This window comes from Ostrinia nubilalis, chromosome 5 (assembly GCF_963855985.1).
Source record: "Ostrinia nubilalis chromosome 5, ilOstNubi1.1, whole genome shotgun sequence".
NCBI lineage: Eukaryota > Metazoa > Arthropoda > Insecta > Lepidoptera > Crambidae > Ostrinia > Ostrinia nubilalis.
In genome coordinates this window covers 3778173-3796793 of record NC_087092.1, presented here as the reverse complement: position 1 = coordinate 3796793, position 18621 = coordinate 3778173, and the positions used below count along the sequence as shown (strand labels likewise).

The 18621-nt window shown below is 35.8% G+C and overlaps 1 protein-coding gene and 1 long non-coding RNA gene across 2 annotated transcripts in view; one reads left to right on the top strand and one right to left on the bottom strand.

Annotated features, from left to right (window-relative positions):
• The window catches only part of LOC135072118 (uncharacterized), a 357723-nt gene that overhangs the window by 48506 nt on the left and 290596 nt on the right, over positions 1 to 18621 (bottom strand). The window lies entirely within an intron of this gene.
• Positions 10007 to 10986, top strand: LOC135072211 (uncharacterized). The gene is made up of 3 exons (XR_010257370.1): positions 10007 to 10183; positions 10396 to 10538; positions 10863 to 10986. It is a non-coding gene; the product is annotated as an uncharacterized LOC135072211 (long non-coding RNA).

The window sequence follows — 18621 nt, the reverse complement described above, 5'->3', positions numbered from 1 at the left end:
CATCAATAGTTGCACTGTGCGAAGTCTCTTTTATTTAGCAATGAATAAGAGGGATTTCATCGATTTCCAGCTGATATTCTGTTGTATTGCAAAAAACAAAGAAAAATGTAATCGCTACTGAATTTTTAACGAGTAATTTATGCCTTCCGCTCAAATTAGTACTTTAAAATTCAAACCTCTTTCAAATACTCCTACACAAAAAAAACATCAGCACAATTTTTAAATTCGCTTTCCAGTTTTGAATACCATAGCAACAAGGTTTGCTCTCGTCTCGTGAAATTTCAATAGCGCCAAACGCGATGGAATTTCAAAAATAGAACCGCGTACGCCAGCGCACTTGGAGCGTACTCGGAGCCTTTGTACTCCCATTTTATCTCCAGAAGCACTTGAATGCAGCCGACGTCGGCTTCGAGGGCGAGGCGAGATTGTCAAGAGTATGGGGTGAATGCACACGTTTGTTTACTTTATTCTAGGTATTGTAAGACTTTTGCTATGTAATTAATTTGAGTTTGTAAATTTTCCTTTTTGGACATGAAACATTATTGTATCCTTTTCGATTTAAGCGAAATAATATACAGTCACATAATAATAGTCGATACGGTTGATAATGTACTCTTGCACTTATTTACAAACACAAGCACATAAGATGTTAAAATGTGGAATCTCTATAACTCGAATCTCAAGGGAAATGCAAAAAAAATCGAGTTAACGAGTTTTCGACTTAACAAGAACTTCGAGATACAAGGACTTAACTGCTGAAATTTCGACTTGTAGAGGACGGACAAGCTCCGCTATAAGTAATCGTGTCCTGTGGCGACAAGGACAAACATCACGTTCACAGCTGTGTTACTTAGAAAGTTTCATTGATGTATTCTTTCATTGCACGTGTACAAGACAAAAACAATAGATTAGAAGCCCCGAACCAGAACATTCATTTTGGATTTTATTGCTACATATTATTTCGGGGAATTCCAAGTAGGTAAGACGTTATTATATTTTACTAACTACGACTTACGGAGTCCCCTTTTTTTTTGGAGTTATAGAGTATAAATATGTATCATCAATACTTCGTAGGGAAATAACATTTTGTTCGAGTTACAAAGTCTAAATAATTCGAGATACCGCGTATTTAGGTGCTCAGCGGAAGGGAATGGCAATTTTTTTCGACTTACTGAGGATTTTGACTTAACGAGGTTCGAGTTATAGATTCCACTGTACTACCTAATTTCATTTGATGTGTTGTCGTTCTGACATAGACGACAAATTAAAAAACAAACAGTAAATTCTTCGTTAAAGAAATAAAGCATTATTTAACCGCTATTAATTTTCAAAAGTTCTTTTCCACACCATACTTTTTCTCAGTCTGGACGGACGATCTATTTAATTAACGAGAAAAACCACCACATTACATCCCCTTCCCCTTCATTAAGGCAGAAACTCAGCAGTGCAGAAATGCACGTATAATTTTCAAAAATGGAACAGCGGGTGCCGTAGACGGCTGGAGTGTCATTGTCGCTTTATCTCCAGGCTCTTCAATGCAGCCGACTTAGCATCGGGTGCTCGGGGACCGACTGAGAGATTGTCAAGCGGGAACGGCCCGGGGTGAACGAACTTGAGGCAGGTCGGGGTTGGCTGAATTGTGAAAATGCATTTTTCATTTTCATGAATGAAACGTGGGCGGAACTATTCATGATATAATGAGAAGTGCTCCTTTCAGATGATTGAGCAGCGTATAAAAAACTTTTTTTAGATATTTTTTTTATGCAGAACAAGGCAGCTAGCTATTTGACCGCAATCGCATCTTATGTTAAGTGAGATGCTGTCTAGGAAGGTACATATCTGCCCTGTAAATGCTTATTCACTCTCTCGCCTTAAAAAGGCCCAATTATAATGTACGACTGAAAAAAACAGTTGATCTAGATACACTTTAATTCCATCATACGAGTGTTTATCGACAAATGTCACACATTCTCAACTATCAATATTGATTCAGACTTGTCACGATCAATATGGAACTGTGACACAAACAATAAAATTCTTATCGTCCAAAAAACAATTTGGGACATGTCATATCTAACCTAGACGTGTTATTTACAATCGAGTTCATGCTATCTAATAAATAATGTAATCTCGTCTGCCAATATCGCAAAAAAAGAGAATGTTGTTTGTTTTTATATTAAAAAGTGACACAAATCTAAATATTGTTTAACTCAAAGGTGACTGATTGATTGACTGACTGACTGACTGACTGACATAGTGACCTATCAACGCACAGCCCAAACCACTGGACGGATCGGGCTGAAATTTGGCATGCAGGTAGATGTTATGACGTAGGCATCCGCTAAGAAAAGATTTTACGAAACTCCACCCCTAAGGAGGTAAAACGGGATCCACGCGTACGAAGTCGCGGGCGGCCGCTAGTCATGCATCATAATTTGTGTACATTGGGTTAATTAGATTTAAACGACGAACGCAATTTAGTCGGATTACAGATTTTACGGAGGTTGACCGGGCTCAGGGAAGAATATTCATAACACCTATTTTCGACTGTATCTTAACTGCCTAAAGTTCAAATTCATATGGTGTTTAATCAACCAAAGCCTGGTAAAATGTTAATCCGACTGAATACGATTACCCGTTTGACGTCATTGGCAGGAGCTAAGTTTCGGGACTGTTGGGACCTGAATAAATTAAGTTGTCTAACAAACTTTGCCTAAACGCTGTTCAGTCATGAATAAAATAATGGTATTAGTCGATCACTGGCCTGTGAATAAGATGATTAATTCCTCTTTAATAGATCTATATCTTTAAAAGCGAAAGGGCACGATTGACTGACTCACTCATCACGAAATCTCAGAAACTACAAGTGCTAGAGTCTCAAATTTTGCATGGGGGTTCCTTTTAGAACAGCGGTTCTTAACCTTTAAGTCATGAGGGACCATTTTACCAAATTTCTGTCTTGTCAGGGACCACCTCATAATCGGTCAAAATCAGTTTGACTGCAAAAATCTGTTAAAAGTGGTTTTAACCAAGGTGTGCAAATACACTACGTGGACCACTTGGAATGTCTCCAGGGACCACCAGTGGTCCAGGGACCACCAGTGGTCCAGGGACCACCAGTGGTCCGCGGACCACCGGTTAAGAACCACTGTTTTAGAACGTAGGTGCTCACTAAGAACGGATTTTACGAAACTTCATCCCTAAGGGGGTAAAACGGGAGCCACGGGTACGAAATCGCATATTAAAGTACATAATAAATAAATAATGTTACGTAGTAAAGAATCTCCGCAGACCAAATTACACCTTTTTGTTCGACTATTGACCAACTTAAAGTCTGTAGTCTAAGAGCTTAAGGAATATCGACCTCAATTAATATTTTAGTATCAATAAATAAATACAATATTGTTGTTGTTGTTCGTGATAGTATTAATTGATGAAATAAAAAAAAACTAAGACTTATTCATATGTATAAACATAAAACAAAACTACAAAGAAATGCATACCTATTATTTCACAACTAATAAAAATATTTCACCGATTTACGACCTCTTCTCAGTTATGAAAACGTTAACAGTAAATTATTATAACGTTATAATATTAATAAACATATCAACTGATCTGATATCAAAACTGGTAGTGTTTACCATCAAAATTAGGCCACGTTCAAACGAAAAAGTTAAAATTTGTTCTGTTAAATTTCATTTTTCTCAGAGATTGAACCAACAATAATCTATCGCGCTGCTAAAGGATGACAGGAAATAAAGTTTTTACACCCGTATTCACAAACACATGAGGTCTCACAGTGCGCGTGGACTCACAGGGTGACACACAAACCAATCACAGAGCTCTATTCAACGCTGTGCGTTCGATTTGCTGCTTCACTTACGCAAGTATTGTTAGTGAATACAGTCGTTAGTGTTTTCAGGTACACTGACACACTGTGGCAAATATTTTATTGATATAGCTAATCACTTGCTCTACCACGAGAAAAGACTGCGAAGTTTCTAGCAGAAAAGACACACGCAACTTCATATTCACTCCCACTCGTATAATTTAGCTCATTTTAAAATAAGCACGTAAATATTAGTTGGTCCCAAAATACGTATCATGTGCACACAGCCTTAAGTGCGTGTTCCAAAAGTGATAATTAGTTAATATCTCCGAGGTGTCCGAACCGTTAGCCCGTATAGAGCCCATCAGACTTTACATTGTTATTGCAAAAGAACTCTTATTAGAACTACGTATGACACCAGTGTTAATCTTGATGTGCTGTCGTACGTAATGGGCTCGCAGAAGCGACCGGAAGGCTGTAAGAGGTTCACCTATATTACTGAATACTAAGTGCTTTACAAAGTGATATTTGTCGCAATTTGTAATAATACTGTATAAGTCTTGTAAAAGTTTTAAATTAATAAGTCGGTAAAGGTAAATTTTTGTTTTGGGTTGCCAAAATTTGCCAATTTGAACCTACCTCGTCCGTACCGACGTCTCTAAAAGACAAGTCTTTATTATCAGCACCAGCAGCCTAAATATAGCCTTCTGTGTCCTATTGATAAAAACATAACCCTCCTTCTGGCGCAGTCGGGTAAAAAGAGGAAATATTGATTAACCTTATTTAGTTTTACTCGTATATTTACGTACATACATCCAGATAAACTACTCGTACCTTCAGTTTGCTCTTTGCTAAAGGTCACTAACTCACCGCCACTTCACTCAGCTCATTTCTCAGCAATGTCAGTGCTAACATTTCTCTATTTTTGCCGCGTTTCGAATACTTGAAAGTAACTTCACCCTTCGTTCCAGGGCGGCTTTAAATTAAAGCAATAAATGGGACTAAATCGCGCTCGTTACTCATGTCTGGTGCACAGCAGGTGAAGAAAAAAAGCAAAAATATGGGCAAAGGAATCGCAGTTGGGAGCCTAGCAAGGCGAATGTTAATGTTCTCGGTGATCGGTACTATGAAATACTTGTATCGCAAATCGCGATCTATATGCGCGAGAGCAGCTGTCAAATACAAACAAAATTAGTTTTCATTATTGAAACGACTGATGCATGCCTGGTTCTTTATACCAATCACATAGTATAGATGACCCACGCTGAACTGTCCCACCAAACTCAATGACAGGGGGGCGCTACCATCGTTCAACTATCAAGCATAGGACAGTTCAATATTTTGGAACTATAGTGGGTCTTACGCTCGTATGCACAAACATTACTATGTGGTCTCACAGTGCACGTGGACGCACAGGGTGACATTGGAACCAATCACAGAGCTCTATTCAATGCTGTGCGTTTGATTTGCTGCTTCACTTAAGTGAGCATCGTTTGTGAATATGGGCGTTAATGAAAGTGTGTTTTAATGAACCTATTTATTGGTTGTTGATGATAATACGTTCGTATAAAAGCCGCTAAGCCGATGTAAGAGTTACGATGAGCCAAGGAATACCAGTTGCGGATCATTACCATAAATGAATGAGTCACATTAGTCGTAAACAGCGGTTAAGTAAAGATTACCAGCATCATTAATCTTCATGATTATCACGTCGAAGGAATATCTAGTGTTGAGTAATGGAGAAACGTTTGTGTTTGAGAGTGAGGTTTGACTATATTTTTCCATCATATTATTTTGACATAAAAAGAAAACGACGAGGAAAACTACGTTTTCAGGAACTACAATATCAATTCGAGGAAAACACGTTTTCAGGAACTACAATATCAATTCAGTGGAAGTGGTTAAAACTACTTAGTATGAAAGTTAGGTTCATCATCATCATCATCATCATTTCAGCCACAGGACGTCCACTGCTGAACATAGGCCTCCCCCAATGACTTCCACACCGCAAGGTTGGTAGCGGCCTGCATCCAGCGCCTTCCTGCTACCTTTATCAGGTCGTCGGTCCACCTTGTGGGTGGACGTCCCACGCTGCGTTTTCCGGTATGCGGCCTCCATTCCCGAACCTTGCTGCCCCATCGGCCGTCAGTTCTGCGTACTGCGTACTAAAGTTAGGTTACATGTCCAAATGTTTGGCAACAGTCTTCGAAATAAAAATTTGATTTAAAAAACATAACCCCTTCTGGCGCAGTCGGATAAAAGTAATGACACAATCACGTCCTCATATAGCATTTGAAAGACCCTCAATGAAGTACTCGCACAATGCATTTGATCAGACCTTTTGCTCAGCGGGAGTGTTGCCAAGTATTCAGCCCTTGAGCCTTTGTGACCCATGTGTCCCAGCCCTGGGCAGGGGTGATACACCCTTCGTAATATTAATAAGAATTATTTTCTAAGCACGAGCATACGGGTCATTATATGGCAACAGAGCACCAATATCATCCGCAAAACTAAAAGATTTGAAGAGAAGAGAGAATAACTTTTTGATAGATTTTAATAAACAAGATGTATCAACACTTCACGTTAGGGTATTAGCTTCAAGAGCACCTGAGCTATTTGCTGACGGATATCTGAAATTATTTAAAAAAAAGGCAGCTGACGATTTCTAGTGTAAACACTGCCTAAGCTGTGTCGTCTCAGTTTTTTTTTGTATTTATTTTATAATATTTTGTACAGTAATAATGTCTCCGATTCCTACCCTACATTTACATCGTGATTGAAAAAAAGTCCGTTACTTAATAAAAAATACGCTTGTGGTCATAGTTACACAAAACAATGTTCGCCACCCCTTATTTGCAGTGTCGTTGCAATGTTCCACAGCCCTTGTGCCAACAAAGCTGATAATGGGGCCCTTCAGTGTAATGGTACCGGAGGAAATAATTGCCAAGAGCAATCATGGCACTTTTGATTTAACAAGCTGGCTGTAAAGAATATTCGACGCCTTTGTTTTGTCTAAAAATTAAAAAAGTACTTTTAACAGTCTTTTATCTGTGCTTGAAAGTCAGCAATCACTTGATGGCACTGGCAGCATGTTCAATGCCTTTGCTTTGTTCAAAAATTTAAAAGTAAAACTTTTAGGCGTTTATTATCTGTACCTGTATGTAGAGTTAACTCTGTGGCAATTGGTGACCAAATCAGCTGATGTTTTATTAAATGTAACGAACATTTAAGTCTATAAGTGATCTATTGTGCATTTGCACTGTTTTGAGACAAATAAATATCTATCTAATTATCTCATCAAACACTTCGCCACGAAATAAGGAGAATTTATATTAAAACACCAAAAATTACGAATAAATAAGTATTTTGAACTATAAATTAATACCTAAGTCGTGCTTATCACATTAATATTTGTCCCCCACGGCAATCGAACTTAAAACCACATTTGTTTTAGGCTGGGTTGTACCATCTTACTTTAACTTTGACAAACTTCAAAAATCTATCAAACTTCATACAAAAAAAAAACACCGGTTGTCGTTATAGTTACGGTCAAAGTTAGCTGGTGCAACTCAGCCTTAGAATTCCAGTATACGAAACATCAGCTGTCGTTAATTGGCTGCATTGGCATGGCTGAAGCGACAACTTAATTACAATGTCTATAAAAAAATTGACGGATAATAACTTGCATTAATTACAGGAAACACAATTAATTGTTCTATTCTTGTTGCAATTTCTTTCTTTTCTTTTCGTGTCGACAACAAACCTACACAGTGTCAGCCCAAAACTCCGCCACAAGAGTGAATTTCTTTCTGTATTAATAGTAAATAGATGCTTATTTACTTGCTATACATAGGTAATATACGCATTTCAAGTTGTACGTAAATCGGAGAAGATCGATCCAGTAAATCTATTCTGGCGCGAATACATAAGGATGTGGCATTTGATAAAGCCGTGGGTGAACTTTATCGATAACAACTTTTATCAATAGTTAAATTAATTTAAATGGAAAAATGGCAACTACTATCGACAAAAGGTATTTAAATAAAAAAAAATGTTGTGTCATTATACGCTAATTAATTGCGTTTAATTGTATTCACTACAATAACTGACTAATGAATGACGTAGGCGCAGTTTTACTTACAGTATCTGTGAGTTCATGGTTGGTCAATTTAACGAAATTGAAATAAGGAAAACCAATATTGGTTTATTATGACTACCCTGCTAACAATGATACAATACAACAGCTATTTTTGATGCAAATTCCAAACAAAGGCAAATCTTAGCCTTATTTCCCATCGACAATCGATATAAAACAACACTGGATCTCACAAACAAACGGCCCGAAGATAGACAAGGCCCAGAACATGAATAGATTAATTAAGTTACGAAACTACGCAATGGGTTCCACAAAACAAACATAGGGCTGCTATACATACACACACTTTCCGGGCGGTAACTGAAAGTGCCCTATGGTATGAAAGAAATTATTCACGTACGGAGGACGGTATATCAAGATAAATACATATTCTGACAGAGTTGCACCACCTAATTTTGACCGTAACTTTGATGATAACCGGTGTTTTTTTACAAAAAATACATACATGGAGTTTGACAGATTTTTGACGTTTGTTAAAGTTAAAGTAAGATGGTGCAACCCAGCCTCTGGCGTCTTAGTTAGGTGGTAATCGGGGAAACCGAGGTGAGTTTTATAGAGCAGAGTTGTGACATTATCGAACTAAAAAACGCGCACTGTTACGAGCTCGCTAGTAGCTGAGAAGTTCCAAAAAATCGACAATGTCAAAACTCTCCTCTATTACTCTAACTCACCAACTCGTTTTAAATGGACAACGTCACAAATCGAGGAGAGTTTCAACACACCACCTCGGTCTCCCCTAAATACATGCGATGCCGTAGACTGCATCCTTGCATTTTTAACTGACAAACAAGTTAATTGAAGCTTGCAATCCCTAACAAACCCGAGTCTTCGGAAGAGTTTAACTTTAACTTAATTTAACCACGAAGAAGTTTGCCCAGTAAAAAGCGTCGTTGTCTATTTGTGTTCAAAAAAGATTTGTACCTTTAAAAGTAACTCACAATACATTTTGTTTGTTTTCGCAACCAAATTAAGCTTCGCATTGCAGTATTAATAAAATAAATAACGGCCCTACGTTCGCGTTAAAAAGAACTATACGAGATCTATGTATGGCCAAGTTCACTTTTGTGAGTCACTAGTTGCAAAGGGCCTAAAGATCTTAATTCTTTTGCGAAAAGCGAAAGTGGGCTGTAGTGTGCGGTGATAGAGTTTATTTCGTGGTGTGTTGGTGGTATCATTTATAAGGTAATAAATAATAATGGATCGCTGGCCTTGGTGAAATTAGTCAGCGTCTCGCGGCAGTAAATTGTGAATTAATGCCGCTGGACGAAGAGGGGACATCATGTTTGTAATATTAATCGCGCGAAACGCAAAAATATAAACACGAAGTGCGTAAATCGGACTGGAATGTGCGTGAAACGTGAACGTTGCTCTGAAAAGTGATAGGACTGAGGAGAATAAATATTTTTTTCGGGAAAATCCTTCAATGATGCAAGATTGTCCTAATAAAGTTGTCATACAATCGCCATAGCAATTTCCGCTAAGTTTGGGGAAGGCTGGGAAAGATTTAAGACTAATTAATTGAAGTTACGTCAAAACATCGGTTGGTTAGAGAGCCTTTTAGGCATAACATACACCTGTATAGAACTCTATCTATACCTACCTACTCGTAAAATTTTTAAATAATGATAATTATTACATTATTCATAGTTTTTACAGATTTATCTATATTAATAATTTCGTCAAGGGGTACGGTAGACTGGATCGAAACCTTATATGAATAACAAAGCATAAAAAAATATCGATTTTGAGTCGACAACATATATCCGCAAAATTCGGATAATGGAGAATTTCATTAAATTCCGATGGCACTGACAAACAAACCATCTTTCTGCTTTGCTGTCGCCATCTTTAGTAGTTCACCATCCACTCACTATGCGATCAGCGCCAAAACCTTAAACTATTTGCTGGGTTGTCATCGATCCATAAATAAATGGAGATCAGTGCGTTTCGCGATTTTTATGATATACTCTTTGTTAAGTGTTTTTTCTTTAAACCTGGTATTGACCGATTCAACCACAGAAAAAGAATATTAGCCATAACCATAAAAGTTGAAGTTCAAATGTCAATGTCATTTAGTTTCGCACAGTGATAAATTCCAGTGACATGCAATTTTTGTAATGGCAAAATATTTGTAAGAAACTGCAAACAAATGCAAATGTGCAGTCGATGTGTGGAATGCGACAACATTATACTCGGTAAGCGGCTTAATATTTTTTTTTATTTAACCCGACAAATAATAATAAATGACCATATGCATAGCCTGTGTTGAGTTGTTATCAACATATACAGAAACAAACACGATTTTTGCACCGTTTTTTCTGATAACGGAATAGACTCCTTCATGCGCAAGTTCCACTTGAGCTCGGCTGGTTCTTATTATAAATAATTGTGTAATGTATTTTTGCAGATAATTTCAATTATTGCGAGTGTTGTGGCTTAGAAACAATTAGGCAGTTAAGAATAAACAAGGCTCGGGCACTATCAAACCTTTTTCCTAAAAAGCAAAAAGCTGCTTCTGCTGCATCACAAGATTTATTTGATGACTTTCAGGTAAGTTAATAGTGTAGGTCACTGAGTAAAGTAAAATAAATATAGAGGTGGGAGGATATACCTACACCTACATACATTTACAATACTTATTATTATTTGAATATTTGTCTAAAAATAAAATATAGGTATTTCTCTTATTAAACTCAGCTCAGATGGTAAGAGCGCGACAACGGAGAAGTCGAGGATGTAGGTTCAATTCCTGCATGTGGTGTATTTTTTCATCACATCTTATTAAATTTGTTTAATAAGAGTAACACAATATAGCATTAAAAATTTAAATTAAATCTTTAAATTAGCTATTCATAAATATATTTATCTTTTAAGGTTGATAACGAAGAGTTGACGCTAATCGAGGATTCATTGATGATTGATGATGCTTCTTCGGACAACAAGAAAAAACAGCTACTGTCAGTCAGCAGTGATGATGCTTCTTCAGACAACAAGGAAAAACAGCTGCTATCAGTCAGCAGTGATTTTATTTCTTTAGAAGAAGAAGAGAAAGAAAACATATCAAATGGCGGGCAGACCCCCGAAAAAACGTAAATATTCAAGCAGGTTTAGTACAGAATATCAGCCCCCCAGGACTAACTATTTATATTTAGCACTTTTAAATATCACCATTCAAGTATCAGTACATTCAGTTGGTTCTATGATTTATGAATGTGTTCAATGTCAAGCACTTCATTTTTAGGTGAAAAAATTAAAAATCATTTGAAGACTGTATCAAAAAACTTAAAACAAAGAGATTTATAGAGAGTAAACCTTAAAAATATGCGACGTAGTTTGTTTGCGGTTCTTCGACGCTTGCGCTTTGGAACCGCGTTAAACTTAGTTTTTAAGTAAATATTGACGTCAACAAATGGTAAAAATATTTTTTGACATAATACTTTTCTGACTATTAATAAGAGTTATTTACATAACCTATATTAACGATTGAATTTGATTGTTTTGTTAATTTGTCTTAAGTTTATTTTGAATGTTGATTTAAAATAAAAATAATTTGTGTAAAAACTTTTGCAGTTTTTATTTATCATATTTATTAAACACAACTAACGAAGCTATATGAATCTATATTTAATATTCTTTGAGAACCGATGACTACAGAAACATCTATCTACATTTTGCACCTAGAATTGTGTATTATGAGTCAAATTTCACCCGAGCGAAGCCGGGTTTTCATCTAGTTATCTTAAAAAAGTTGAATCGATGAATATATGCGTCTCTACTCGGGGTCAGATTCATAATTTATATTTTCACTTGCAAATAACGTCATGCAATTGCAAGTTACAACACGCATTTATCTTAATCCCAAATATTGGTTCGACAGTTGGAATGATTGACTGAAACTCTTGTACTGCGTCAATGTGTCAGCGTAGGTACATAAAAGTACATCGCATATTACAAGCAGCGTTACAAGTTTACGTTTTAAATATTTATAGGAGCTTGTTATTTCGCAAACTTATCGATCACCCATCGTTCGTACAGTCAGCTGCGTAAGCGGCCTAAGGGAATATAAAGTACCTACATACAGTTTTCAACCGACTTCAAAAAAGGAGGAGGTTCTCAATTCGACCCGTATGTTTTTTTTTTTTTTTTTTTTCTATGTTTGTTACGCGATAACTCCGCCAATTATGGACCGATTTGAACAAATCTTTTTTCGGCGTATAGGTAATACCTCAAGGGTGGTCCCATTTAAATTTAATAATAAAAAAAACAACCCCCAAGGGTGGAAAATTGGGGATGAACTTTTTTATACGCAATATCTCCGCCGATTATAAACCAATTTGAACGATTATTTTTTTGTTGAATAGGTATTATCAAAAGGGTGGTTTCATGCGAATTTGAAGAAAATATTTCACCCCCAAGGGTGGAAAATTGGGGATGAACTTTTTTATACGCAATATCTCCGCCGATTATGAACCAATTTTTTTTTGGTCTCAGTGTACTGCCTACCTTCAGTGGTAACATCAAGGTAATAATTTAGTTAACTAAAAAGCAAGAAATAAGTAAAATTTTATAAAAAAAAATAAAACCGACTCCAAAAAACCTACACTAAAACGTAGAAAAATAATTACTAATTACCTACTTATTTATTAGGACGAATTATTAATATTTATGTAGGTATACCATGATTGATACTTTTGGAGTCGGTGCAGGCAAACTTTACATGTTTCATAATCTTGGCACCGACTCCAGAAGTATCAATCATGGTATACCTACATAAATATTAATAATTCGTCCTAATAAATAAGTAGGTAATTAGTAATTATTTTTCTACGTTTTAGTGTAGGTTTTTTGGAGTCGGTTTTATTTTTTTTTATAAAATTTTATGTTGCCAAATATTCATTGATTAGGTTGGTGTGCTGTCGAACATCAATGGCTTTTGGGAAGGAGCCCTTGGTAGTGTGGTGTTCAGCAGAATATTCATGGACAGAATAATAACAAGAACGTTTAGCTAATAATCGTAACTTTTAGACAAATTATTGAAATGAGACAGAACAGCGTTTTATACGACTTATAGTTTTGATGAATACAGGGCAAGTAAATAATTTGTAGCTTTAACAGTGTTTCTGATCTTGGGTTCATATTTTTTAAATAACTCACTTGTTTATGTAATATTTAGAAATACTATGTTAACTCATTTTTAATAAATGAATAATAAAATGTGCAAGTACATTCATCTGATAAAAACTATACAAAGAACAAGTACGTTATTCTTTGGCCAGACTCTGGAATAGGTAAAAACTGTTTATCTACTTTACTGTACCACCTGTCAATCTGACAGGCGCGTGTCTTTCATGTACCCCGTAGCTGCAGGCCGATGTAAAGCAGCCAATGTGAATGTACACAGTTTTATTTTTATTACAAATTGGTATGCGAACGTTTAAAACAATGATGTGCTCTTGAGCGAATGTAAAGGAGCTGAGATCGGAAAAAAGTGATACGAACAACTTACGCAAAGTATAAAAATAATTGTAGTTTCTGGGAAGGTTGTTGATTTGACAATGGGATGCATTTAATGCAACGGTAATACAAGGACAAGTGTTTAGACAGTAGGTACATGAGCTGGGGACTAACAAATGGACTTTTCGGCTGTGTTACGTAAAAATGTACTGTACTCATGATGGTATGTAGTGCATTTTATTATTTAGTAAAATGTCAAAGTCAAAGTCAAAATTTCTTTATTTGTTTAGACTAATAAATAGTTCTTACAAATCGTCATTTTGCTCTTAAGGAGCTTCTACATGTCGCATATCGATGGCTCCTACGTATAAGGGCGAAACTGCCGCTTACGCCTTTTTCCAATTATTTAAGCAATGATTTCACTTTGCTCTAATCTATAACATCAGTAAGAAAAAAAATTTTTTTTTCCATTAGATACAAAATAAAATTTTAGGCAAATAGGCGTATGTGCTAAACTACGCCACGTATAAAGCCCAATCATACGATTCGTCAATCTATACGAGTAGTTGCTTACATAAACATATATTTTTTATAATCCAAATCTTAAATAAAGCCATGAAAATATTTAGCAAATTGTTTTATTTATAAATTATGACACATTATATAGTTATTTAATTTTTAGCGTTAAGAGTCGCATCTCAAACTAATTTGAAAATTATAAATAACTTGAAAAAATCGAACTGCCTAAGGCATCGTGGGTTCAATTCCCGCCTTAGGCAATTCGATTTTTTCAAGTTATTTATATTTGTTTAAAATATGACACATTATGTTAAAAGACCTAACTAAATCTCGAGCACAGTATATGGGCGTATTTGCGTTAAAACTTAAAACGGTACATTAAACGACTTTTTCTAACTGATTTATTATTGATATAGCACATGATAACAATTAACATAATTACATGCATAAATAAAGAGAGTAATCGCTTAAAATATTATATTTACGTTGTCATTTAAGTCTCTTTACGTTGAACAATATACATGAAATTATAGAAATATGCCGACGTAAAAGGGCAATGCGTAAAATCTCAAAATATATAAGAAAAATATAAAAATTGATAACAGCAGTAGCAAAAGCATTACATGTTAAGGCTAAATGTGAAATTTCATTAAATTCGTTTTAGTAGGTCAGAAGATATGACCCCAAAATATGGTTCTGGCCACTAAAATGGCTCTCCTGTAAAATTTACTTTTTTCACTTACGCCAGTATACGTAGGAGCCATCGATATGAATCTCATTAGTCTCAGTTTTAAACGTAACATAAAGCGCAAACTTTATTTATTATAACTTATTACGGAATAACAGTTAGATGGGTCTTGCAGATAAATTAATGAGTCAAGAAAAAAAACTTCTACGTCAACGAACTGCACACTTAATTACAAAGCAAAGACAATTACCCGCACAAAGTGCACCAATTACAACAAATGCGAAAGGTGTGCGCCGGCGCAGCTGCCCGCTAACGTCCGCGATTCACTTAATTGGCCACATAATGACTCCATTGAACGCTAATAACAGCTCTTAGGTATATGGAAGTGTCTAATCAATGTAATAGGCATTAAACTATTAAAGTGGCGACTCTGCCGCGCCGTTTGATCTTTGGCTGTTAAGTTCGTTACACTTGCATTAGTATTGCATATAAATAATTTCATAAAGAAAATTTGTTCCCACACAATAGTCAATTGAATATTGGATTCAGATCCTATTTATTTATTTTACGTAAGAAAAGAAAAACTTCCACAAAAGTCAATTGAATATTTTATTCTGATCATATTATTTATTTTACGTAAGAAAATGAAAAAAGTAGTCAGACTTATTTGCACAAGGGCTTAATCTTTTTCTTAACTAAACTCATCATTAAGTATCATTTCATAATACGGGTCATAGAGATTAATTAATATTCGAGGAGTACTAAAATAATATAAATTATATATTCTTACATCTTAGAATAGCGAGTAGGTACTCGCTTTTCTAAGATGTGCAATGTGTATAATTTACTTAGCTTTCATTAATAAAACTACGCCCTACCGTGACATAATCACTGCAATTAAACATGACCGTAAAGTCACATGAAATTATTATTTCGTTAAACGGTAGAGCAATATAATTCAATGATCTCCGGTGATTATAAGTCATTTTGCAATAAAATGGCAAATGGATTGGCTGTTCACAAGCCGTCAGTTTTTGCCCGTAGGATTTAACCACAGAAAAATTATAGCTACAGAATTTAAACTTCAAGTTAACGTCGTGTAAATTGCTGTAGATGAGCTTAATTGGGATAAACGTCATAAAATAGGAGTAAAGGTGTCTGTTTAACATGAACTGTTTATTATCTTTTAGCCACAAAAGTATCCTTAAGTCGAGTGCACATCATTTATGGTCGCTAGCCAGTGGTAAAAAAATATTCACTTAAATTAGAAAATACTCAGCCTTCCCCATGACTCGTCTTAAAATGCTTTTGCGTATTACCTGCTCTATTTCTTAAATGGTCTTAACATTTCAGGATGCAGAAGATCAGAAAGAACCCCCAAATTTCCGGCATTTTACTGAGAAATATGCACAGATATTACGTTAGCATAGATTTGAATACGTACAAGATATGCACGCATCTTAAGACACAAATTATACTTGACAAACCTGTCTTTAAATTCTTGAGTCACACCCTTACGAAGATACAACGCAGACATTAATCAATGGACCTGAACATAAATATAGGGCAATTCTTAAATAGCCCACGAACCAGTTGACAAAAGGTGTGAGAAAATTATCGACTAAAAATAGCACACGTAAACCAAAACGGTTATAAATTATTGTTTAAAACGAGTGTAATCGATACTCGCAAATTGATCGTTTAAGTTAAAATGCTAGGGGAATGGTTCCAATTCTGTATGAGAGTATTTTTTTATTATAAAATAAAGGCAATTTATTAACATAGGCATGAGTCACGTCTGTTATAAGATGTATAAGAAGAAAAATATAAATAACTTTTGCTTTTACTATGAATAATGTTAGTTTAATGTTCTATTCATCAAGAAACTAGGAAGTCTGAGCAACAAGGCTCTGCGTGTTGTGAATATTCAGTATCGAAATTAATTTACACAAATTATAGTGAAAGGAGCTCATATTTCACCGTACTATTACAGATTTAAATACATGTACAGAGTAGAATCGATTAGAAATGCATAACTGCATTCACTCTCACACACAAACACTTTCGTTGAGCTTTTATTTTCAATATTGATAAAAACATACATCATAGTAGAGTCTGTATTGTGCAAATGCTACACGTACTCGCACTTATTCCTCTATCTTATTAACAATGATGAGTCCCTAAATAAAAATGTATAAGTTAAATAAATAACTATTAGGTAGGTAGCAACATAATAAGCAATGTCGCAAAATTGCTAACACTCGTAACAGAATGTCCCAGTTGATCAAAATCGTTCTTTCAGGCCGAATGACATCCACTGCTGGACCAAGGCCTCTCCCAAGGATTTTCACAAAGACCGGTACTGCGCCGCCCGCATCCAGGCACCTCCCGTCAAAATATTGTAAAGTATTTAGATAATTTGAAACCTTAAGCGCTATTCTACTCCTAACAGTTGAAAGACCACTAGACATCAAACTGAGTACTAAGCATCAGCTTACACACGCATTGCCTACATCTGGTGCTACAATCAAGACAAATATATTGCTAATAGACCTTCAGATAGCGTCGAATCCGCATTCCCGTTGTTCTGGGCTCATCGCATAAAATACCGTACGCCTTTTCCGGCCGTATTTAGTGAGATTACATTATTATTTATACCTCTGGCTGCTTGTTTACAAGGAAACAGCGAATAAAGATAACAGTTTATAGGCCAAGTTCTAATATAAGCGATTTTATAGTCCGTCTACCTGGTGCACCGTACTAAGCATAAATGTGGGAAGAAATAGCTAGGATTTTGCACAGACCATTAAGGGATAATACGGATTTATTTGAAAGCTAAAAAAGTCTAAGAATAATGAGCACAAATAAAAACCTGCAAGGGCCGGATTGTGACTAAGACCGTGGCGACTTCAGAGAAAAATGCAGTTAAAAATAAACCTGGATAGTCTATATGCGTTGCAAGGCTTTTCGTTGCATACATGGCATGACTACTCCACAACCTATTCAAATGTCCAGTTGTCGTACAAACAATCGTTTTATTGAGGCGAGCATCTTGTTTCTCGTACAGACGACAACATCCACAACGAACGTAACCATAACTAGTTTTAATCTTTATGCAGACGCGTACAAGGAGAAAACAAGGAGTTACATCTGCGGTGTACTGTACCGTCTATATTTAGTGTGGGCGATGAATGCAAGAATGTAACATGTAATTAATATGACTGAAATCGGCTGTAATGAAAACAAATGAGCAGTTACGTTCGCGGTTATGATGCAGCTCGCTCTATAGTGGACGTAAAGATATGCGTTATGCAGCCATTATGATTAAGACGGAGGAATTAACGACTAATGTATCGCTCAATTAGACGTCTGAACGACTCGTCTCGTCATTTTAATTGATCCGCATGACAATAATACGGTTTCTTAAATTATTATCATCTCTTAGATGATTTCTAGAGTCGTAGGTTTTCTTTGACGAGGGCGTTTGTGTTTTCAATTATTGTTATTTCTAGATTAATGACAATTTAGTTCAATAGTTGAGAACTTTTTTACTACGTCAGAGGATGTTGATCCTCGCCTAACACAAACATAAGTGTGCATGAAAAAGTTACAAAAGTACTTACGTATTTTGAAACGGTACGATAACTATAACTTTGCTTAATTTGAGGCAAGGTGGCGTAAATGACGAATTATTCAGGTTACATCGTGTTAAGTAAATTATCAGGTTTGTAAAGTGCATATTAAATGCCTGAGTTATCTCTATCGTGAGTTATTTACGATGCAGATTAAAAAAGAGAGTAAAGCTTACTCAAAGGTACTTACATTAATCCTCACAAATGTTGTAAATCCCAACTAATATTATAAATGCGAAAGTAACTCTGTCTGTCTGTCTGTCTGTCTGTCTGTCTGTCTGTCTGTCTGTTACGCTTTCCCGCTTAAACCTCGCAACCGATTTTGATGAAATTTGGCATA